Consider the following 24890-nt stretch of genomic DNA (forward strand, 5'->3'; position numbering starts at 1 on the left):
GCTCTTGTTTCTTTGGAGATGTTGTGCTTAGAAGATCTGTCAATTGTAGAAAGCGCTACATTCAAGTCACCAAGTATAAGTGTATTATTATCTTAGTATGTCTTAACTTTGGTTATTAATTGATTGATATATTGGCAGGTCCCACATTTGGGAAATAAATATTCATGATTGTTAGATCCTCTTGTTGCATAGATCTTTTAAGTATGATATAGTGCCCCTCTTCATCTCTTACTACAGTCTTTGCGATAAACTTTAATTTATCTGATATAAAGATGGCTACCCTTGCTTTCTTTTGAGGACCATTTGAATGTTAAATGGTTCTCCAACCTTTTATTTTCAGACTGTAGGTGTCCTTATGTCTAAAATGAGTCTCTTGTAGACAGCAAATAGATGGGTCTTGCTTTTTTATCCAGTTTGAAACCCTGCGCCTTTTGATGGGGTCATTAAGCCCATTCACATTCAGTTACTATTGAAAGATATGAATTTAGTGTCATCATGATACCTATTCAGTCCCTATTTTTGTGGATTGTTTCCTTGGACTCCCTCTTTCTATTACAGAGTCCCCCTTAATATTTCTTGCAGAGCTGGTTTGGTGGTCACATATTCTTCTAGTTTCTGTCCATCTTGGAAGCTCTTTATCTCTCCTTCTATTCTTTTTTTTTTTTAAATGTTTTATAATTTTATTTATTTATTTATTTATTTATTTATTTATTTATTTATGATAGTCACAGAGAGAGAGAGAGAGAGAGAGAGAGGCAGAGACACAGGCAGAGGGAGAAGCAGGCTCCATGCACCGGGAGCCCGACGTGAGATTCGATCCCGGGCCTCCAGGATCGTGCCCTGGGCCAAAGGCAGGCGCCAAACCGCTGCGCCACCCAGGGATCCCTCTCTCCTTCTATTCTGAATGAGAGCCTTGCTGGATAAAGTATTCTTGGCTGTATGTTATTCTCATTTAGGACCCTAAATATATTCTGCCAGTCCTTTCTGGCCTGCCGGGAGTCTGTGGAGAGGTCGGCTATTAACCTAATACTTCTCCCCATAAAGGTTAGGGATCTCTTGTCTCTTCCTGCTTTAAGGATCTTCTCTTTATCTTTGGAATTTGCAAGTTTCACTATTAAATGTCAAGGTGTTGAGCCATTTTTATTGATTTTAGGAGATAGAGATCTCTCTATCTCCTGGATCTGAATGCCTGTTTCCCTTCCAAAGTTAGGGAAGTTTTCAGCTATGTTTTGTTCAAATACACTTTCTGGTCCTCTGTCTCTTTCCACACCCTATGGAACCCCAATTAAACGTAGATTTGTTTTTCCTTCTAAGGCTGTCATTTATTTCCCTTAACCTATCCTCATGATCTTTTAATTGTTTTTCTCTTTTTTCTTCCGCTTCCTTCCTTGCCATCAACTTGTTTTCTAGGTCACTCACTCGTTCTTCTACCTTGTTAACCCTCGTTGTTAGGACCTCTGGTTTGTATTGCATCTCATTTAATTGATTTTTAATTTCTGCCTGATTAGATCTAAATTCATGAAGTCTCTTGAATCCTTAATGCTTTTTTCTAGAGCCACCAGTTGCTTTATAATTGTGCTTCTGAATTGGCTTTCTGACATTAAATTGTAATCCAAATTTTGTAACTGGGAGAGAAGACCGTTTCTGATTCTTTTTTTTGTGGTGAGTTTTTCCGTCTAGTCATTTTGCTCAGTGCAGAGTGACCAAAAACAAGTTGTACTGGAAAAAGGAGAAAAACAGAGAAAAAAAGCGGGGGAGAAGCATACAGAAAACAAAAACACAAGGGGGAGTATCCTCTGATTCTATATACTGTAAATCCCTCGACTTCCCCTGGAGCTTTCCAGCACTGCTTTGTCAATAACTTGCTCTTCCCCTGCCCTTCCAGCTGGTCTTTTGGGGGAGGGGCCTGCTGTGCTGATTCTCAGGTGTGTGCACCCAGGGGAGCTGCCCAGCCCCCTGCTAGGTGCACGGCTCAGTGGGAGCTGTTTATCCTGTGAGGCCCCTGCTCAGTCCCAGGCACAAGGTGACACCAGGAGGAACAACAACAGTGGTGGCGGCCAGCTCTCCAGCTCTGGAGTCTGCCCCCGCAGTAACTACCACAGCTCTCAGTCCACAGGGGCCTGGATGCTCCGGGGGCGGTAGCCGCCCATCTGCACAGCTCTGGGGCGCCCAGCGGCAGGAATGTGTGCTCCCGGCCTCCACCTGTCCCGGGGGAGCGCCGATCCTGGGCTGTGTCCCCGGCGCCCTGTGCTCCCGGGCCTGAGCTGCTGGAATCGGGCTCCGGGGCCGCTCAGCCCCCTCTGCGGAGCCGCCGCCCAAGCTGCTCCCGGGGCCCCGCCGGGCGCGGGCTGCAGCCCATTAGGGAGCTCGGCCAGGTGTGTGGCGCACTCTTCCCCCGGGGGGGCAGGTGCTCTATTAGTGCCCCTGGGAGCCTGAGGGCATCCCCGCCCCTCCTGGGATCCTGCTCCAACTCCCTGCAAGCGCCTTTCAGTCCGGGAAGATTGGTGAAACTCCTGCTTCTCCAGTCCGGGGCTTTCGTGTCCTGGGTGCACTCGCCGCAGGGCCTTAGCCCGGCTCCTCGCGGGGCCCCTCCCCCTTGGATGCTTTTTTTATTTCTTTATTTTTTTCCGTCTTCCCACCTTGATAGAGAGCGAACTCTTCTCACTGTAGCATTCCAGCTGTTCTCTCTTTAAATCTCAGGCCGAATTCGTAGGTTTTCAGGATGATTTGAAAGTTATCTAGGTAAGTTGGTGGGGACAGGTGACTTGGGGACCCTATTCTTCCGCCGTCTTGCCACGCCTCCCAAGATTTCATTTCTTTTTTTTTTTTTCCAAGATTTCATTTCTTGATGGTTGACTAGTATTCCATTGTATATCTATATCTATATCTATATCTATCTAGATATATATACTACATCTTCTTTATCCATTCATCTATCTGTGAACATCTTGCCTCTTTCCATAGTTTGGCTATTGTGGACATTGCTGCTATAAACATTGGGGTGCAGGTGCCCCTTCAGATCACTACATTTGTATCTTTGGGGTAAATGTTCAGTAGTGCAATTGCAAGGTCATAGGGTAGCTTTATTTTCAACTTTTTGAGGAACATCCATACTGTTTTCCAGAGTGGTTGCACCAGCTTGCATTCCCATCAACATTGTAGGTGGTTCCTCTTTCTCTGCATCCTCACCAACATCTGTCATTCCCTGACTTGTTAATTTTAGCTATTCTGACTGGTGTGAGGTGGTAACTCATTGTGGTTTTGATTTGTATTTCCCTGATGGCGAGTGATGTAGAGCATTTTTTCATGCTTCTTGGCCATTTATAGGTCTTTGCAGAAATGTCTGTTCATGTCTTCTGCCCATTTCTTGATTGGATTATTTGTTCTGTGGGTGTTGAGTTTGTAATAAGTTCTCTATAGATTTTGGATACTAGCCTTTTATCTGATAAGGCATTTGTAAATATCTTCTCCCATTCTGTCAGTTGTCTTTTGGTTTTGTCCACTGTTTCCTTTGCTATGCAAAAGCTTTTTAGCTTGATGAAGTCCCAATAGTTCATTTTTGCCTTTGTTTTGTCTTGTCTTTGGAGACATGCCTAGTAAGAATTTTCTGTGGCCAAGGTCACAAAGTATGCTGCCTGTGTTTGCCTCTAGGATTGATTGATTCATGTCTCACATTTAGGTCTTTCATCCATTTTGAATCTAGTTTTGTGTATCGTGTGAGGAAATGGTTCAGTTTCATTCTTCTGCATGTGGCTGTCCAATTTTACCAACACCATTTATTGAAGAGATTGTCCTTTTTCCAGTGGATAGTCTTTCCTGCTTTGTCAAAGAGCAGTTGACCATAGAGTTGAGGGCCCATTTCTGGGTTCTCTATTCTGTTCCATTGATCTTTGTCTGTTTTTGTGCCAGTACCATACTGTTTTGATGATGACAGCTTTGCAATAGAGCTTGAAGTCTGGAATTGTGATGCCACAACCTTTGGTTTTCTTTTTCAACATTCCTTTGGCTATTTGGGGTCTTGTTTCAAACAAATCTTAGGATTATTTGTTCCAGTTCTGTGAAAAAAGTTGATGGCATTTTGATAGGGATAGTATTGAATGTATAGATTGCTCTAGATAGCATAAACATTTTAACAATATTTGTTCTTCTAATCCATAAGCATGGAACATTTTGCCATTTCTCTGTATCTTCCACAATTTCTTTCATGAGTGTCTATAGTTTTCTGAGCACAAATCCTTTGCCTCTTTGGTTGTTTATTCCTAGATATCTCATGGTTTGGGGTGCAACTGTAAATGGGATTGACCCCTTAATTTCTCTTTCTTCTGTCTCATTGTTAGTGTACAGAAATTCAACTTATTTCTGTGCACTGATTTTATATCCTGCCATGTTGCTGAATTTTTGTATGAGTTCTAGCAATTTTGGGGTGGAGTCTTTCAGGTTTTACACATAGAGTATCATTTCATCTGTGAAGAGTGAGAGTTTGACTTCTTTACCAATTTGGATGCCTTTTATTTCTTTTTGTTGTCTGATTGCTGAGGCTAGGACTTCTAGTACTATGTTGAACAACAGTGCTGAAAGTGGGCACCCTTGCCCTGTTCCTGACATTAGGGGAAAAGCTCTAAGTTTTTCCCCATTGAGAATGATATTCACTGGGGGCTTTTTATATATGGCATTTATGATATTGAGCTATGTTTCCACTATCCCTACACTGAGGTGTTTTTTAAAGATTTTATTTATTGGGGCAGCCCAGGTGGCTCAGCGGTTTAGTGCCACCTTTAGCCCAAGGTGTGATCGGGCTCCCTGCAGGAAGCCTGCTACTCCCTGCAGGGAGCTCAATGTGGGACTAGAACTCCAGGATCATGCTCTGAGATGAAGGCAGACTCTCAACTGCCGAGCCACCTAGGAGTCCCTGTGAAAAGTTTTAACCCGGAAAGGATGTTATACTTTCTCAAATGCTTTTTTTTTGCATCTATTAAGAGGATCATATGGTTCTTGTCCTTTATTTATGTAATGTATCACATTGATTAAATTGTGGATGTTGAATCACCCCTGCATCCCAGGAATAAATCCCACTTGGTTGTGGTGACTAATCCTTTTAATGTACTGTTGGATACTATTGGCTGATATTTCGGTGAGAATTTCTGTGTCCATGTTCATCAGGGATATTGGTCTGTAATTCTCCTTTTTTGGTGGAGTCTTTGTCTAGTTTTGGGATCAAAGTAATGCTAGCCTCATAGAAAGAGTTTAGAAGTTGTCCTTCCATTTCTATTTTTTGGACCAGCTTCAGAAAAACAGGTATTAATTCCTCTTTAAATGTTTAATCCACCTACATTAGACTGGAAGTTCATATTTCAGTCATTGTCCATCATTTGACTGAAATTAAACCCCTAAGTTAGAATGTGACGAATGACTCGGTGAGCTAGCATTTTAAAGGTCAAGGTACTTGTTGCCAAAATGTCCTCAGATTGAATGTCAACATCTGTTAAGGTCTATTTTAGCTTCAAGATTCTTTAACTTTGTGATATTAGCATTAATTATTTTTCCAGTCACAAATAAATGCATTCCCTGGTAATCTTTTTTTTGATAGTTGATAGAAAACTTGCCTTGGTTTATTTTTTTCTGATATCTGCATAAAAATGTTCTGTGCACAGTCCTAGGGCTTCTCCCCATTTCGATAAAGAGTTTATATCTACTTTCTTGGTACTCTCACTCATATTTGTGGCTTTGAATTCCATCTGTTTTCAGGTGACACTCAAAATGTTATATTCCACCTGCTTCTCTCTCCTCTGAATTTCAGCTTGATGTGACCACCTGCCTATTGAACATCTGTCTGGAGGCATATAAGGCACTCTATACATAACATGTCCCAAAACAAATTCCTAATTCCCATCCCCATTGCTCTGCAAAATATCTTCCTTTTCAAGTTTTACCCCATTTCAGTTAATAGCCACTTTACTCAACCTTTCTAGTTGCTTAGGCCAGACCCCCGGAGTCAAATCATTGTCATTCCTCTACTTAAAACCTTCCAATGACTTCTCATCTCCATCATCAAAAGAGCTGAAGGCCTTCCAGAGCCTTACACTATTGCCCATCACCCCTCACTGCAGTTACTTTTCAGATTTCATTTCCTTCTATTTTCATCTCTCACTGTTCTCCCCCTTACTTCCTTGCTCTTCCCAATCTGGCCTCCCCTGGTCCTCAAATGAACCCAGAGCCTTACACTATTGCCCATCACCCCTCACTGCAGTTACTTTTCAGATTTCATTTCCTTCTATTTTCATCTCTCACTGTTCTCCCCCTTACTTCCTTGCTCTTCCCAATCTGGCCTCCCCCTGGTCCTCAAATGAACCCAGAGCTTTTTCACCCCTCTCCTGTCTTCTACTGTTCTTTGTACCTTAAGCACATTCCTCAAATTAACTCTGTAGCCTCTCACTCATTTCTAGTAGATCTTTGCTGAAATGATATATCCCAGCAAGATCTTTGAGCACATTGAACTAACTCTGTCTGCCTTCCCTACTTGATTTCTCACTAAATGCTATCATCTAAAGCTATCCTTTACTTATTTATTTTACTTACTGTCTATCTCCTTACACTAGAAGGTAAGTAAGATCCATGAGGACTAGAGTTTTTTCCTGTTCTGTTTACCCCTTTATTCTTAGGAGTAGAATAATTACTGGAACATAGGAAACACTCAATAAATATCTATTCAATAAAAGAATGTTCTAAAAATAGATAAGTATATAAGGTCAGAACAAACATGGGTAGAACAAAATGAAGAAGAATAATTTTCCTTTCCCTTGAATTAACCTTACAATGAGTAAGGGATAGGCAGGGCTATGTAGAGAGAGATAGACAGGGGTCTATGGGATCAGGCTCACAGAAATCCCCAAAATGCTGAGATATAAAGAAATGAGAGGTAAAGGGACAAACCAGACCACCCTTCCCTAGGTGTGAATGGGGATGGTGTCTTTTTTATGACAACCATCTGTGACCAACAAAGAGTAACCAGACCTAAAAAAGAAGCCATTAAAGATGTTATTCCCAGTCCTTCTTCAAACCAAGACATCACAAGAAAGATAAGGCCACAAGCTCTCTGGTCAGTTCTAAATAAAAGACTGTTAGTGGAAGCTCACATTGGCAACCCTGTAGGGACCCCTCTCACTCTCAAGAGCTTTTTATGTATCCTTGTTTAGTAAACGTCTATTGCTTTACTCACTCTCTTTTGTCCACAACATTCATTCTTCAACTCTGTGAGACAAGAACCTCGCTCTCCTACTTCATCAATAAATTTACAAGGCAAGAATGATTCCATAGTATATTTTACATTGTTAATAAAAAACCCACTATCATTCAGTTATTATATATTGTATATATTTAATATTTAATATATAAATAATATATTATTTAATATATAATACATTATATATATATATATATATATATATATATATATATATATATATATATATATGATGAAGTTTTGGAATATAGATGAGATCCAGAGCTGACAACCAAGAAAGAATTCTTGAGATGTCTTTGGTGCAAAATGGTGGTTTTATTAAGCATGAGGCAGGACCCATGGGCAGGAAGAGCTGCTGCCCTCTGCCTGTGAGATGTGGCTGATTATATACCTGGGAGTTGGGAGGGATTTGAGGAGAGCATACTCTCTAAGGAATTTTGGAAGCAAGGTTTCCAGGACCTTGAGGGGACTAGGTATTGTTGGGGAAAGGTCACATACTACTGTCTAATAAAACCTGAGACATGAGACCCTTCAGATGTGTATCAGTGGGCCATGTGCTTGGAGGATGGTTGCTAACAAGTATCTTGGGGGTTTAGAGATAAAGGAAATTTCTAAAGGAATTTTTATATGTTATAGTAGGCTTACAGGCTCCTGGGGGTAGGACTAAGATTGCCTTCTGCTCTTAGTAAAGTATGAACATCGAAGCAGTTGAGTCCGTAGAGGAATGTCCCTCTCCCTGTTTCAAGGACTTGTCAATGTGCTGCCCCAGGCTCATGTCTTGTCCTCAGCTAGTCCTCTGTTCTCACATCATATATATTGGAAGACAAAATATGCCAAAGTAAAGCAATTTTTTTAAAAAAGGTCTTTCTGGTTGTCTAAAATAATTCGGTTTGTGATAGGGAATACTCAACAAGTTTCTTTAGTGAAGTGTGTGTATTTCTGGTGATAATGAGTAATTTTAAATTGTACACAGATAAATTGAAACAGTCATCAAAAACATCCCAAGACACAAAAGTCCAGGGACAGATGGCTTCCCAGGGGAATTCTATCAGACGTTTAAAAAAGAAATAATACCTATTTTACTAAAGCTGTTCTGAAGGATAGAAAGGGACGGAATACTTAAAACTTGTTTTATGAGGCAAGCATCACCTTAATTCCAAAACCAGACAAAGACCCCACAAAAAAGGAGAATTACAGACCAATATCCCTGATGAACACAGATGCAAAAATTCTCAACAAGATACTAGCCAATAGGATCCAACAATACATTAAGTAGATTATTCATCATGACCAAGTGGGATTTATCCGTGGGATGCAAGGCTGGTTCAACACTCATAAAGCAACCAATGTGATTGATCATATCAACAAGAAAAAAAACAAGAACCATATGATCCTCTCAATAGATGCAGAGAAAGCATTTGACAAAATATGGCATCCATTCCTGATCAAAACTCTTCAGACTGTAGGGAGAGAGGGGACATTCCTCAGCATCTTAAAAGCCATCTATGAAAAGCCCACAGCAAATATCATTCTCAATGGGGAAACACTGGGAGCCTTTCTCCTAAGATCAGGAACATGACAGGGATGTCCACTCTCACCACTGCTATTCAACATAGTACTAGAAGTCCTAACCTCAGCAATCAGGCAACAAAAAGAAATAAAAGGCATTCAAATTGGCAAAGAAGAAGTCAAACTCTCCCTCTTCGCAGATGACATGATAGTGTACATAGAGAACCCAAAAGACTCCACCCCAAGATTGCTAGAACTCATACAGCAATTCGGCAGTGTGGCAGGATACAAAATCAATGCCCAGAAATCAGTGGCATTTCTATACACTAACAATGAGACTGAAGAAAGAGAGATTAAGGAGTCAATCCCATTTACAACTGCACCCAAAAGCATAAGATACCTAGGAGGTAAAGATACCTTAACCAAAGAGGTAAAGGATCTATACCCTAAAAACTACAGAACACTTCTGAAAGAAATTGAGGAAGACACAAAGAGATGGAAAAATATTCCATGCTCATGGATTGGAAGAATTAATATTGTGAAAATGTCAATGTTACCCAGGGCAGTTTACACATTTAATGCAATCCCTATCAAAATACCATGGAGTTTCTTCAGAGAGTTGGAACAAATCATCTCAAGATTTGTGTGGAATCCAAAAACACCCCGAATAGCCAGGGGAATATTGAAAAAGAAAACCAGAGTCGGGGGCATCACAATCCTGGATTTCAAGTTGTACTACAAAGCTGTGGTCATCAAGACAGTGTGGTACTGGCACAAAAACAGACACATAGATCAGTGGAACAGAATAGAGAATCCAGAAGTGGACCCTGAACTTTATGGGCAACTAATATTCGATAAAGGAGGAAAGACTATCCATTGGAAGAAAGACAGTCTCTTCAATAAATGGTGCTGGGAAAATTGGACATCCACATGCAGAAGAATGAAACTAGACCACTCTCTTTCACCATACACAAAGATAAACTCAAAATGGATGAAAGATCTAAATGTGAGACAAGATTCCATCAAAATCCTAGAGAAGAACACAGGCAACACCCTTTTTGAACTCGGCCATAGTAACTTCTTGCAAGATACATCCACGAAGGCAAAAGAAACAAAAGCAAAAATGAACTATTGGGACTTCATCAAGATAAGAAGCTTTTGCACAGCAAAGGATACAGTCAACAAAACTCAAAGACAACCTACAGAATGGGAGAAGATATTTGCAAATGACATATCAGATAAAGGGCTAGTTTCCAAGATCTATAAAGAACTTATTAAACTCAACACCAAAGAAACAAACAATCCAATCATGAAATGGGCAAAAGACATGAACAGAAATCTCACAGAGGAAGACATAGACATGGCCAACAAGCACATGAGAAAATGCTCTGCATCACTTGCCATCAGGGAAATACAAATCAAAACCACAATGAGATACCACCTCACACCAGTGAGAATGGTGAAAATTAACAAGGCAGGAAACAACAAATGTTGGAGAGGATGTGGAGAAAAGGGAACCCTCTTACACTGTTGGTGGGAATGTGAACTGGTGCAGCCACTCTGGAAAACTGTGTGGAGGTTCCTCAAACAGTTAGAAATATACCTGCCCTACGACCCAGCAATTGCACTGTTGGGGATTTACCCCAAAGATACAAATGCAATGAAACGCTGGGACACCTGCACCCCGATGTTTATAGCAGCAATGGCCACGATAGCCAAACTGTGGAAGGAGCCTCGGTGTCCAACGAAAGATGAATGGATAAAGAAGATGTGGTTTATGTATACAATGGAATATTACTCAGCTATTAGAAATGACAAATACCCACCATTTGCTTCAACGTGGATGGAACTGGAGGGTATTATGCTGAGTGAAGTAAGCCAGTCGGAGAAGGACAAACATTATATGTTCTCATTCATTTGGGGAATATAAATAATAGTGAAAGGGAATATAAGGGAAGGGGGAAGAAAAGTGTGGGAAATAACAGAAAGGGAGACAGAACGTAAAGACTGCTAACTCTGGGAAACGAACTAGGGGTGGTAAAGGGGAGGAGGGCGGGGGGTGGGAGTGAATGGGTGACGGGCACTGGGGGTTATTCTGTATGTTAGTAAATTGAACACCAATAAAAAATAAATTAAAAAAAAAAAGATAAAGAGCTTCTGCACAGCAAAAGAAACAGTCAACAAAACTAAAAGACAACCTCCAGAATGGGAGAAGATATTTGCAAATGACGTATCAGATAAAGGGCTAGTATCCAAGATCTATAAAGAACTTATTAAACTCAACAGCAAAGAAACAAACAATCCAATCATGAAATGGGCAAAAGACATGAACAGAAATTTCCCAGAGGAAGACACAGACATGGCCAACAAGCACATGAGAAAATGCTCCGCATCACTTGCCATCAGGGAGATACAAATCAAAACCACAATGAGATACCAACTCACACCAGTGAAAATGGTGAAAATTAACAAGGCAGGAAATAACAAATGTTGGAGAGGATGTGAAGAAAGGGGAACCCTCTTGCACTGTTGGTGGGAATGGGAACTGGTGCAGCCACTCTGGAAAACTGTGTGGAGGTTCCTCAGAGTTAAAAATAGAACTACTCTATGACCCAGCAATTCCACTGCTGGGGATTTACCCCAAAGATACAGATGCAGTGAAACACCAGGACTCCTGCACCCCGACGTTTATAGCAGCAATGTCCACAAGAGCCAAACTGTGGAAGGAGCCTCGGTGTCCACCAAAAGATGAGTGGATAAAGAAGATGTGGTCTATGTATACAATGCAATATTACTCAGCCATTACAAATGATAAATATCCACCATTTGCTTCGACGTGGATGGACTTGGAGGGTATTATGCTCAGTGCAATAAGTCCATTGGAAAAGGACAAACATTATGTGGTTTCATTCATATGGGGAATATAAAAATTAGTAAAAGGGATTAAAGAGAAAAGAGAGAAAATGAGTGAAAATATCAGTGAGGGTGACAAAACATGAGAGACACCTAACTCTGGGAAATGAACAAGGGGTGGTGGAAGGGGAGGTGGGTGGGCGGTTGGGGTGACTGGGTGATGGGCACTGAGGGGGGCACTTGGTGGGATGAGCACTGGTTATGCTATATGTTGGCAAATTGAACTCCAATAAAAAAAATTTTTTTTTAAAAAGGGAAGAAGTATAGCAGAATTAAAATAAAATTTAAAAAATTTAAAAAAGAAATGAAATCTTGACATTTGCCATGATGTAGATGGAACTAGAGGATATTATGCTAAGTGAAATATGTCATAGAATGACAATTATCATATGATCTCATTCATATGTGGAATTTTTTTTAAAGCTTTTATTTATTTATTCATGAGAGACAGAGAAGAAAGAGAGAGAGAGAGAGAGGCAGAGACACAGGCAGAGAAAGAAGCAGGCTCCATGCAGGGAGCCTGATGTGGGACTTGATCCCGGGTCTCCAGGATCACGCCCAGGCCAAAGGCAGGCGCTAAACCGCCCAGCCATCCAGGGATCCCTCATATGTGAAATTTAAGAAACAAATCAGAGGATCATAGGGGAGGAGAGGGAAAAATAAAACAAGATGAAATCAGAGAAGGAGACAAACCATAACAGACTCTTAATCACAGTAAACAGACTGAGGATTGCTGGAGGTGAGAGAGATAAGGGGATGGGGTAACTGGGTGATGGACATTAAGGAGGGTGTGTGATGTAATGAGCACTGGGTATTATATAAGTGATGAATCACTGACCTCTACCTCTGAATTATATGTTAATTAATTGAATTTAAATTAAAAAGAAAAATAGATGGATTAGAATAAATATGGACTTACTTCAACAACAACAAAAGAGATCTAGTTTTAATTCAGAGGTTTGGAGGGGGAACCACACAATTTCACAAATATTTATTCAGTGACTATTATCACTTGAAAGGATAATTTGGGAAATACAGATATATATAAATAAGACACTCTTTCGTCAGGAAGATTGCATTAGAAAAATGGACAATGAGCTAAGTAAAACATGATAAGAGACAGAAGTCCAGAAGCAGAGATTGTATAAATAATTATTAGCTTGAATCCACTGAGAAAATAAGTGTATATTTGCACAGCTATGTTCATTGCAGCATTATTCACAATAGCCAAGAGGTAGAAGCAATCTAAATGTCCATCAATGGATGAATGAATAAAGAAATTGTGGTATATACATGTAATGGGACATTTTGCATCTAAAGAGAAGAAAATTCCATCAGACGTTACAACATGGATTAACTTTGAGGACATTATGCTAAGTGAAATAAACTGGTCACAAAAAGATACGGAATGATTCCACTTATGTGAGATATCTAAAGTAGTTAAACTCACAGAAACTTAGAGTAGAATGGTAGTGCCAGGGGCAGAGAGGAGATGGGAAAGAAGAATTGTTGTTTCGTGGATATAGCATTTCAGTTTTGCAAGAAAAAAATGTTCTAGAGTTCTGTTTGTACAACAATATGCTTATAGTTAACACTACTGCACTCCATTATTAAAAATTGTTAAGATGGTAAATTTTATGCTATGTTTTTACCACAATAAAGAAAAAAAAATAAAGAATAAATGTGTATATGCTGATATTCATTTGATTTAATTAAACCCAATGCAAATAACTTAGTCAAAAAAGGAGAATTTATTGGTTCAGAGAACCTAAGGAAGGGAAAGAATGCAGCAGAGCCTTAATAAAAACTACAACCAGGGACTCTAAAAACCCCTTTGCTCTTTGCCTCCTGACTCATTTTCTTTCTCACTGCAAATGTACTTTCTCCACAGGCTGATGATAACTCCCAACTTTCGCACCTTAGATTTTCTGCCATAGAAAGATCACATGATGTTCTCCCTCCAAGTTCAAAGCATTGAGAAGAGTTCTAAGTAGCCCAGTCAACCTCTGGACCAACTGATGACAGGATCTTGTAAGAAGATATTATAGATCTTATAAGAACTTGGTAAGTCCTATGGGAACTATATGATTGGGAGTGGTGAGGTGACAGGTGTGTCAGCTAGCTATTTTCTCTTTAATGCTGTATAACAAATATCCCAAACTAGTGGTTTAAAATAACTGTCATTTACTTCCATCATGTGCTGATTGACTGCTGCAGCTCTACTTCAGACTGTGTTGACCAGGATGTCTGTATTCCATACCTTGGTCATCCTCCCAGGAGCCGGTAAGCTAGCCAGGGATCATAGGAGGCTTCTGAAGTTTAGACTCAGAACCATCCTAACACTGCCACTGCTACTCATATGCCACTGGTCAATGTAAATCACATGGCTAAAAAGTGAGTAAAAGGACAGAGAAATACTTTCTGCCCACAGTGAAGCTATAGTCAGAGTGGGATACAGAGGATTGGGAAGGATGGGGCTCAATCATTTCATCCATCATAAGGGGTAAATGTGAGAAACAGCTGACAGAGAAAGATTGGATGTTGGGCAAATGAGACAATAGGTATCCAGCATAGTAATATCACATAGATACAAACATAAGAAAACCAGGTAGTATATTTTATCAATCCCAAAATGCTAAAGTAGAAAGTAATCGGAAGAGAACTGTCTTACAATGTAACAAGTACTGTACTAAGAATTTTACAGATAGAATCTCAAAGGAGGAACAGAAAAGCTATATTTAATCTGAAACAATGTCATTTTGCCTATAAACTCTCACAGGTTCCAAAGAAAGTGTCCTAGAAGATTCCAAGTTAATGTCTGTTTTCCAGTTGCTGCTTCTTTAGGAGTACGTCCTGCCTTGGTGTAATCTTTATGTTTATAAGAGAAAGGCACCAGCACGGTGCTTCCTTTTCTTCCCAGTATTGGGAAATCAAAGTGTTCACAGTTGTAAACACATTTAAAAAGACAATATCTAGTATAAATTAGGTTGTCAAATTTTTACTCTCTCATTTGAGAGAATAAATCTTGATTGATGAATTTAAGTAATATGTCTTCTATATGCACATTTATACTGTACACATTTCACACAGCCTTGCTTATAGGAAATTTTATATTTTGCTGAGATATCCTTCTTTAGTTAATACTGATCAGTTGTTTAAAAAAAAGAATGATTTAATGTGGTAGAGTTAAATCTTTATTCATGCTTCACTATAAAATTAATAGGAAGCTATTAAATCCAGAGCGTAGTAAAGAACTCTAAGAGTTTCATTACTTCATGTTGTATATAATACCTCTTATTTTCTGGATGGCAAAATTATAAATACTTTTTTTATTTTTATTTTTTTATTTTTTTTTTTATTTTTTATTTTTTTTATAAATACTTTTTTTAAACCAAAATTTCACATTGGAGTTGCAAGAGATAATAGTAAAGCTGAGTAACTTTTAAAGTTGCTTATATTTTATATTCCAACAAAGCATATATTTTCCATAAATTTTTCCCATTATAAAAAAACTCTAAAAATCTAATTTCCTTTTCTTGAACAATCTGTGAACCATAGTAGATCATAGTAACCACAAGTTATATATAGCACATTGATTTCTTACTGGATAATCCTAAATATGTGCAACTTCATATCTTTTTACTTTAAGTTATTTTCCCATTATGAATAAAAGGCAGATCACTTAGAGAAACAAAAAAGATATTTTTATCGGTTTGGCATGCTTGTATTTGCAATAGTCAGAATTTTATTTACTATACCTGATAGAAATCTAACTTAAACTACCACCTAAGTTAAAAATGAAAATTAATGGGAGAAGAATGGGAGCATGTTATACAACTAATGGGAGCAGACCGTTTCAGGTATCTCAGGGAGAGAACCTCCAGCTTGACACGACCAGGACTCATTCTCTTTCATATTTCTCATCTCTCATCTGCTTAATTCTTCTAGACTCTGTTCTCTCCAAGTCCCTTTCACACAGAAGCCCAGATTACAACCTTATTCTATGCCTCAAGAATGAAGGCGTGGTCTTCCTGAAGAAAATCTCACGGAAGGATTCATGGGGACTTTACTCATTCCTTAGAACAATCTCTTTTCTAGAGAGATGAAAACTCTGGATGACCAAAACAGTCATGTCCCTATTCCTGTGGGCTAGTAATCCCTGTACTATAGTTGACAGTTCAGCCACAGCTAATTGGGAAGAGGGAAGGGCAATTTCCCCAAGCAGAAAGGTGGCTGTTGTTAAATGAAGATGAGTAGAAGAGATTCCTCTGCACTGATTAAACAAATAAACAACAACAACAATAAAATGTCTCTAGTCTTGGGCAGCCCCGGTGGCTCAGCGGTTTAGCGCTGCCTACAGCCCAGGGCGTGATCCTGGAGACCCAGGGTCGAGTCCCCACATCAGGCTCCCTGCATGAAGCCTGCTTCTCCTTCTGCCTTTTTCTCTGCCTCTCTCTCTCTCTCTCTCTCCTCTCTGTGTATTCTCATGAATAAATAAAATCTTTAAAAAAAAAATGTCTCTAGTCTTAATTCACTAGAATCTGAACATGTTGAGCCTCTTGGTTTTGGCCTTCTCTAAATATGCCTGAAGATCTGGTGAGCTTCTATCTTAGTACTGTTTATATGAAGGACCTTGGTGCCTCTTTGGAAAGATTTCAATCCAAGGGAAGGGAATGTCATGGCACAGAAGTATGGTTAAGGACAACAGTCAGGATAAAGGAAGAGAAATGGTTATGAATGTAGCACTATTTCTATCTATCACCCAGATTGGTTTTGGGCCACACCCCCATAGATGCATGCCTGAGCACTACAGTGAAAGAGGTACAGTAAAAAGTTGAGTCAATCAGAAGAGCTGTTTTACAGTGGTCTCTGTGGGACACCAAAGTACAAGAAGTCAGCAGTATCCATGGCAAAACTGTAGTGACCTGAGACCACACCCGAGTACAGACATCTGCAATCTCAACATTAAGTATCAGCAGCATTAGTGAAGACATTGGCAGGCACTGAAAAGGAAAAGGTTACAAATTGGGAAAGGTTACAAATTGCCTTGTATATGTGTTGAATTTGTAGTGTATGGAACCTCCAGTGGAGATGTTTAACAGGCAATCACAAAATAAAACTGGAGCTTCAGGGAGAGATGGGGCTAGGGATATAAGTCTAGGAATTGTTAGTAAGTGGGAGGAGATGACGAATTTTAGACATGGGTAAGATTGCTTATGGGAAGTGACTGGATTGAGGGAAAATACAGTTTGAACACAGAAGCCTGGATAATACCAAAATTTTAAAAATTAGGAGGGTAAGAAGAGCCCACTACAGAAACAATCTAATCAGTAGGAGGAAACCTAAAAGGAAGTAGAAGGGGAGTGTGAGAACATATCAATCCTTTTAGAACTAATAACAATTTACCACCTGGGTGGCTCAGCAGTTGAGCGTCTTCCTTTGGCTAAGGACATGATTCCAGAGTCCCAGGATTGAGTCCCGTATCAGGTTCCTTGTGGAGAGTCTGCTTCTCCCTCTGCCTGTGTCTCTGCCTCTCTCTCTCTCTCTCTCTCTCTCTCTCTGTGTGTCTCATGAATAAATAAAATCTTTAAAAAAATTGGTTTCAGTATTAATTCAACAGTTTCACTGCGCTGTAATGGTTATTTCATGACTATAAATTCTATGTGCAAATCAGCATTAGAGATTCTATTTTAATTCAATTGAATGTATCCTCACTAGTTTTGAGCAATAAAAATATTTACATATGATTTCCAGTCATAGGAACAACTAATCTATTGTTTCCACTCTAGGATACAATCTGAACTTAGGAGTCTTGAAGTCAAAGTTAAAAAGTCTTGCTCATTTCAGAGTTTTCCTGCCTTAGGATCAAAACAAATTGCTGCATTGTATTTATAAACTATCTTGGAGAGCAGGTCAATTGTAGAGGCTCCAGCTCTTATTCACACAAAAGTGTTTTGGCACCTCCTTCAGGAAAAAGTGTCTCAGACTGAAACAGAGAACAGGATTTAAAAGGGGTTTGCTTGCAAATTATCAACAATCTTTCTTTTATCTACTTTCAGCTTTTCTATTTTTCATTGGTTTATCCTTTATTTTATATGAAATCATTAAGTTATTGTATTTAGCTTTGTGTACTTTTGTAAAAACTTTGGGTGTTAAATGGAAAGACATTTTAAACTTCTTATTTTTAAAAAACTTTTGACTTTTCAAATCTCATAAGAAGAAAACTTTTGCACATATTGAACTTTTTGGCTGTGAAAATAATATATATTCTTATGTATTCTCTATGTGTTAGTCTTTGTGCATTTAGAAAATACAATAGTACAAAGCAGTAAAAATATTCTAAGATACAATTTTACCACCCTACGATAACCATCTTTTTAGACATTTTATCATAGATCCTTTTCTGTGAACAGGGACCCATACTTTATTTTGTTAAAAAGAAAATAATTCTATATGTAAGGTCTTACAATATGTTTTTTTTCATTTAACACAAATACCATAAACATTTTCCTATGTCATTAATATTCCTTTATATCACTTTTAATAGCTGCATCATATATAACATCACATGGCTACAAATTTAGACAAGAAAATCTAAAAATAGTAGTAAAGATCATAGATTTTAACTGGGCTTAAATTCTGATTCTGCCACTTATTAGCCTCATGACTTTGACCAAGATACTTAATGTCTCTGAATTCAATGTTTAAATCTATAAAGTAAAGAATAAGTGAGACAATTTGTGAGAAATTTAGTATACCATTTGGCAATAAGTAAATTAACAATAGATGCCACTATTTTATTTTTATTTTTCACAGTTATTAAGACTGTCATTACATTTATATCATTATTTCTAATTCTTTGCAGATTCCTATGATTAATTTCTAAATATAAATTTTTGGAAGTGGATTGTGGGGCCAAAGGTTATGTATTTTTAAAGATTTTCAGTAAATTGTAAATTACTGTCCTAACAATTTACATTTGTACCAGCAGAACATATGTATATATATTCCCCTGCTCCTTTCTCCAACTTGCCAACATAAGGGAGACAGTCATATTTTGTTTATTTAATGCATATATGTCTTCGAATAGTTTGTTGATATTAAAAATATAATTAATGGGATCCCTGGGTGGCGCAGCGGTTTGGTGCCTGCCTTTGGCCCAGGGCACGATCCTGGAGACCCGGGATCGAATCCCACATCAGGCTCCCGGTGCATGGAGCCTGCTTCTCCCTCTGCCTGTGTCTCTGCCTCTCTCTCTCTCTCTCTCTGTGACTATCATAAATAAATAAAAAATTAAAAAAAAATAAATCTAAAAAAAAAATAAAAAAAATAAAAATATAATTAATGGTCATTTGTAGTTTTTTTGCAAATGTACAGTTTATATGCAACACATATTTTGTTTTCATTATGATGTTTGTCCCTTTCTTAATGATTTGTAAGATTTTTCAGATACTCTGTGTTTACACATGTTGGGCAGTTTCCCAAGTTCAGTATGTTTTAAAATTTTGTTATGTTTTTTGACATGCAGAAATTGTAAATATAAAATCAGATCTAATAATCTTTTACTTTAAATATTCTTTTTTGCATGGAGAGCAGGCAAGACCTTTTAAGATGCTATACAAGGGAATGGGTTTAAGGTTGTGGTCTTCAATAGGAGGAAAGGATTTATGGAGGAAAAAGTCTAGGATTTAATAATTGAAATATTTGAGAATATGTATTTTCTTAGTACTAGAAAATCAAGTGCAGGTAGTAATTTTGAATTGTGTTGTGTGGATTTTGTGGGGAAAGGGAGAGGGCTAGGGGTGCAGAAACATAAGGAAAGTTTTGAGTATCTGCCTTTTGCTGTGCTCAGTGCTTCAGATTGGTAAATCATTTAATTCTCAGATCAGTCCTATGAGATCATTAATCTCCTAACTTTACCATTTCCATTTATTTTACAAATACTTGTTGAGCACAGTATCAGTTTTTAGACTTTGTCTTATAGAAAGTGAAAAAAATAAATCCAAACTAGTTTATACACAAAGAGAATTTATTTCATGATGTAAGCTGACAAGGTCTAGCAGTAGCTCTAGCATCAGTAGTAGTTTCACCCTGGGCTCAGATGATACCATCAATATTTATCTCTCAAGTTGTTTCCTCTGGATCAGCTCCATTCTCAGGCTATTAGGTTGGCCCCCAAAGGCAAAAACAAACTAGAAGAAGAGAGAAAATCTGCTTTCCCAGAGGCTCAATGTCCCAGAATTTTCTGGGTCCTAATTGACCTCCCCTAAATCATTTGCCTTTTCCTGAGCTAATCATTATGGTCAGAGGGTTGTGGCCAGTGGTCTCATTGGCAGTGCATAGATAAAGTGCTCCTTCTTTGGAGCCACAGGGTTGAATAAGTTCTTTAAAAGTGCCTGTGCAGAAGGAACAGCATGAACAAAGACATACAGTTAGGAAAAACCTGAAATATCTGAAAAATTTACAATACTTGACGAGGTTGTCACTTTGTATATGATAGGTTGGTAGGGCAAAGCTGGAAAGAAAATCAGAACTCAGTTCCACATAGACAAGACTCAAATGATATAAGGTTCCATATTCTAAGATATGTAATTTTGACTGTATTCTGAAGGCAGTGTCAAGCCCAAGAAATGAATGAAGGGGGAAGAAAACAGGAAAGGATCCCAGGGAGTGAGCAGAGGAAAAGGAGTTCATTAAGGAGGGTAAGAAGGAAATTATCAGTAAGGAAGAAGTAGGAGATAGTGGGATCCTTGAAGTGAAGGGATGAGAACATTTCAAAGAACCAGAATTAAAGTATCAAATTCAAAACAAAGATCAAATAACAGAGTCTGAAGATGTCCATTGGATTTGCTAATGAAAGAGATGGAATTAAGGGGTGATTAAGGGACCAAAGAACCTATTACCTGGTAGGAAGAGAAGTAATGAAGTGAAGAGATGATCCATCAGAGCTCAAGATTTTAGAGTCCTAATTTTAGAGGATAAAGAAGTGAAGGTAGCTTTAACCTGGGAAGTTGAGTTTAGAGGCAAAACTTTTGTCTTCATGGATTTATTTTTTATTATTTTTTTTAATTTATTTATTTCTAAGAGACAGAGTGAGAGAGAAACAGACATAGGCAGAGGGAGGAGCAGTCTTTCTGGGGTGGCCAGCCCCCTGAACCAAAGGCAGATGCTCAACCATTGAGCCACCCAAGCGCCCCTGTCTTCTTGGATTTAATATGGAAAGGAAGACTGAGAACATTCCCATATTAGTACAAGTAGGAAATGGCTAACAATTTGTTAGTGAGTAGATGTGGAGAGATGGTTGGCATGAACCTCATAAAAGGAGCCCTCTCTGAAGGAAGAGGAATAATAACAGTATGAAAGGGACAATGGGAAGGCTGAAGAATATCAACATATCACAGGCCTCATGGTTTATGTGAGAGTACAGAAGATGGAGGTAGGGAATCACAGGCTTTTCACCATTTCAGAATGGGTAAATAAAAATTTGGATACTTTCTAAACCAAATATAGTAGATGTGTAGGAAAGAATTTATAGTAAAGAATCTCTTGCCCAAAGAGAAGTTCTGGTCTTTGCCCTTGGCTTCTAGGGGGTAATCTTTGGGTTCTAGGGATGTTATGCCTGAGAGAATATCTTTATTTGCTTTAGGGCCATGGGTCATACTGAATAGTCTAATGGTGTGACTTAGGGTAGAGGGCTGGCCACACCCATATGTCTTAAGTTGGGGACTGGCCACCCCAGAAAGACTGATAATGTGACTTAAGGTGAGTGACCATGAGTCAACATGGAAACTGAGATTAACCATGCAGGCAACCAATGAGTCAAACATCTCTATATGATGAAGCCTCATTAAAAACTCTAGACACAAAGCTTAGGTGAGCTTCCCTTGTTGGCAGTACTCCTTATATATTGTCATACATCCATACTGGGACAGTAACCTGTCCTGACTCCACAGGAGACAACAGAAGCTCTGCATTTAGTCCTTCTCCTAGACTCTGCCCTATGTACTTTTTCCCTTGGTTTAGTCTAATCTATATAGTTTCCCAGTAATAAGCATAATCCTGAGTATAATGGCTTTCAGTAAGTCTGTGAGTCCTAGCTAATTATTGAACACAAGGGTTTGACTTGGTGTCAGAAGTGAGAGTGGTCTTGGGAATGTGCCCTCTAACTTTTTGGTTGGTCTAAACTCTTGGCAGGAAGGCCTGCAGGTATTACTTTCTTTGCTATCTTATAGAATACAATTTATATTTTAAGAAGTTGTATAATTTGGCCTCCCCCCCCCTTTTTTAAAGAGTGTGCACATAGGGGGAGGGGCAAAAGGAGAGGGAGAGAGACATTCTGAAGCATATTCCATGCTCAGTGCAGAATCAGGTACTTAACTGGCTGAACCACCCAAGCCCCCCCAAGAAACTGTATACTTTTAAAATAAAACATTCATTAAGCTCTTTTATTCAATATTTATCTATAATACGTTCATGATCTCATTTAGTAATTTTTTATTGAACTGAGACTCCATTTCAATTTAGTGTACGTTTTACCAAATGTTTTTTATCAAAAAGAAAATACTTTTCATTATATTAATAGTTAATAATTGTATGATATTGGGAAAACCATGTAATTTTTTGAGTTTTATCATTTCTAAAACTGAAGATAATACCTTTCCCATAGATACTAATTAAAGATTACAGATTAATAAAAGATGGAGGATGAAATATGTCATTAGAAGTTTCTAGTGTAGCATCTGGCACATAATACACTTCCCATAAATATTAACTGAGATACTGGTAGTATTCTAAGAATTTTATATGATTCATGCTTTATAAATTTTATTGATTATAAATTGGTGAGTAGGTAACATTTCTGAAATCAATTCCCCTTTATTTAAGAAGCTAATGTCACCTTTGTGCAAACCTATGAGCTGAAGGCATTATAATAATCTTAGGCAAAACTCCACAATCAATTAGATTCTAGTTACCGATTCCCTACCTGAATGTACATGGATTTAAAATATGATAGAACCGGCATGTCTGGGTGGCTCTTAGTACCCAGCGGTTAAGCATCTGCCTTTGGCTCAGGGCGTGATCCCAGAGTCCCGGGTGGAGTTCCACAGTGGGCTTCCTGCAAGGAGCCTGCTTCTCCCTCTGCCTGTGTCTCTGCTTCTCTCTGTGTGTCTCTCATGAATAAATAAAATCTTTTAAAAAATGATAGAATTAAACCACTGTATACTTTTTATTATTGTATTTCTCATATTTTAAATATGTGAAATAAATTGATTCCAGTGTTTTCATGCGTTGGCTATGAATAACAATGTCTAGTTAAATTTTGATTACTACATAGCAACAAGAACATTTTTTGCTAAATTTCTCCCATTGCCACTAGCATGGATTTGTATTGGGATGTTAATGCTATTTTTTAAAACTTTTATTTCTATTTTGCTTTGCATGATGAGGTGAATTCCTGAAATGCTTACCAACATAACTCTTGACTAACAGTTTAATTAATGTTGTAGAAACGCTCCATTATTCTTGATCAAATCAAGAATATTTTTAAATCAGTCATTTTTTAATTATGATTCTGTGGTTTGTGTATGAATAATGTGTGTGTGTGGGGGGGGGTACCCAAACCTGCTATCTAACATAAAATACAAGGGTGATATTACTAATCATATGGGCAGTTTCTTGATATTAGGAATAAGAATTTTGTTGTTGTTGCTATACTGTTTTTTTATGTCCTAAGTCAGGAAAGCAGTCTTTCAACAAATATTCAAATATAGGCTGTTGACTTCCACTCAGACCTGCAAGCTGCATGGAGAAGTTCTTTTCTTTTCAGAATTCTGTGTTTCCAGGAAAGTTCAAAAGGAAGAAAGAAAGAAATAAAAGCAAAGTTACTATTCTCAGTCCTTTTATACTTGATCTTTTCCTTAACCTCTTTATTATTCTGCTTATTCAGCATAATTGTTTTTATATCTATAATATGTGGTAAATCACTTTAACTTTTTATGACATAATTATGTGGGTGAAACCTCTTCCTGGGGAGAGAAAGCCAACCTTTTCAAGTTAGGGAAAGTTCTGGAAACTTTCAATGGATATAAGATGTGTTGTAATAGAGCTGGAGCAGCATAGTGGGGAGAAAAGGACTACCAGAGCCAGAAGAGAAAAGAAGGAAGTAGAGGTAGAGGTATTGGAAAGCCAGAAATTAAAATTTGTATGGATATAGGAGATGAAATAAAAACCACATAGTTTTATTAAATCTTAGGCCCTTTTCTACCCCCTAGTCAGAGGAATTATCTCCAGCTGGGTCTGGTTCGGGAGAAAGATTGAATGGATGCGAAAAACAGCATGTATAAAACTGGGCTGCTGAATTCCTCGCCACCAGGTGAGTATGGGATGGAGGTGGGAGGCAGATCTGGGGCTCTTCCAGGTTCCTTGAAAACATCCTTTGCCTCTTCTATACTTAAGGACCTTCCTCTTTTGTTCCTAGTTTTGACTTTCCATTAAAGGAGAAAGGCATAGAGCATCTAAGTTGGGCTCTAACTAAATGTTCCAGCTCCCCTCACATACTCCTGTGCAGGCCAGTTGGGAGTGGAGGAGCTACCTGGAAAATGAACCTGGGGACAGGGTCAGGGGTGAGACTGGGATGTGCACAAGGTGTGAATCGGCTTGAGGGGACTTAATTGGTACATTCCAAACTTGCCAGACAGAACCAACCAGAAGTGGGATGTTGGGAATTGATCACTCTTGCAACAATTGTGAAATTTCGAGATTCTTCCAATTGTTATCTGATTGGTTATCAAAATAATACTCCTCAGATCTTGTACATCATACTTTTAAAACATCCTTGAGGGATCCCTGGGTGGCGCAGCGGTTTGGCGCCTGCCTTTGGCCCAGGGCGCGATCCTGGAGACCCGGGATCGAATCCCACATCGGGCTCCCGGTGCATGGAGCCTGCTTCTCCCTCTGCCTGTGTCTCTGCCTCTCTCTCTCTCACTGTGTGCCTATCATAAATAAATTAAAAAAAAAAAAAAAAAAAAAAAAAAAAAAACATCCTTGATATTTTTTCTTAGAAGCTTCCTAGCCAACTTCAACTTGATCATAGGTAAATTTTAGTAAAGTTTCAAAATTAAAAGTAAATTTTCTCTCCCTCTCTAGTAACAAAAAGACAAGAAAATGTGTGATGTAGATCTAAGCAAATGGGCCAGATTTAATAGTTAAATCTTCTAATAGTGTGCTT

General features: G+C 38.5%; 2 long non-coding RNA genes across 3 annotated transcripts in view; one reads left to right on the plus strand and one right to left on the minus strand.

The window, feature by feature from the left end:
- Window positions 1-10564: 10564 nt before the first annotated feature.
- Window positions 10565-14931, plus strand: LOC119872018. Its single transcript, XR_005358886.1, has 3 exons — window positions 10565-10622; window positions 13554-13726; window positions 13880-14931. It is a non-coding gene; the product is annotated as an uncharacterized LOC119872018 (long non-coding RNA).
- An 8168-nt stretch (window positions 14932-23099) lies between these two features.
- The window catches only part of LOC119871871, a 47456-nt gene continuing 45665 nt past the window's right edge, over window positions 23100-24890 (minus strand). For both annotated transcript variants that reach the window (XR_005359625.1, XR_005359624.1), the window contains one exon: window positions 23100-23493. This is a non-coding gene — a long non-coding RNA (uncharacterized LOC119871871). The remainder of the gene's footprint in view (window positions 23494-24890) is intronic.

The sequence above is a fragment of the Canis lupus genome, chromosome 5 (genome assembly GCF_011100685.1).
Source record: "Canis lupus familiaris isolate Mischka breed German Shepherd chromosome 5, alternate assembly UU_Cfam_GSD_1.0, whole genome shotgun sequence".
Classification (NCBI taxonomy): Eukaryota; Metazoa; Chordata; class Mammalia; order Carnivora; family Canidae; genus Canis; species Canis lupus.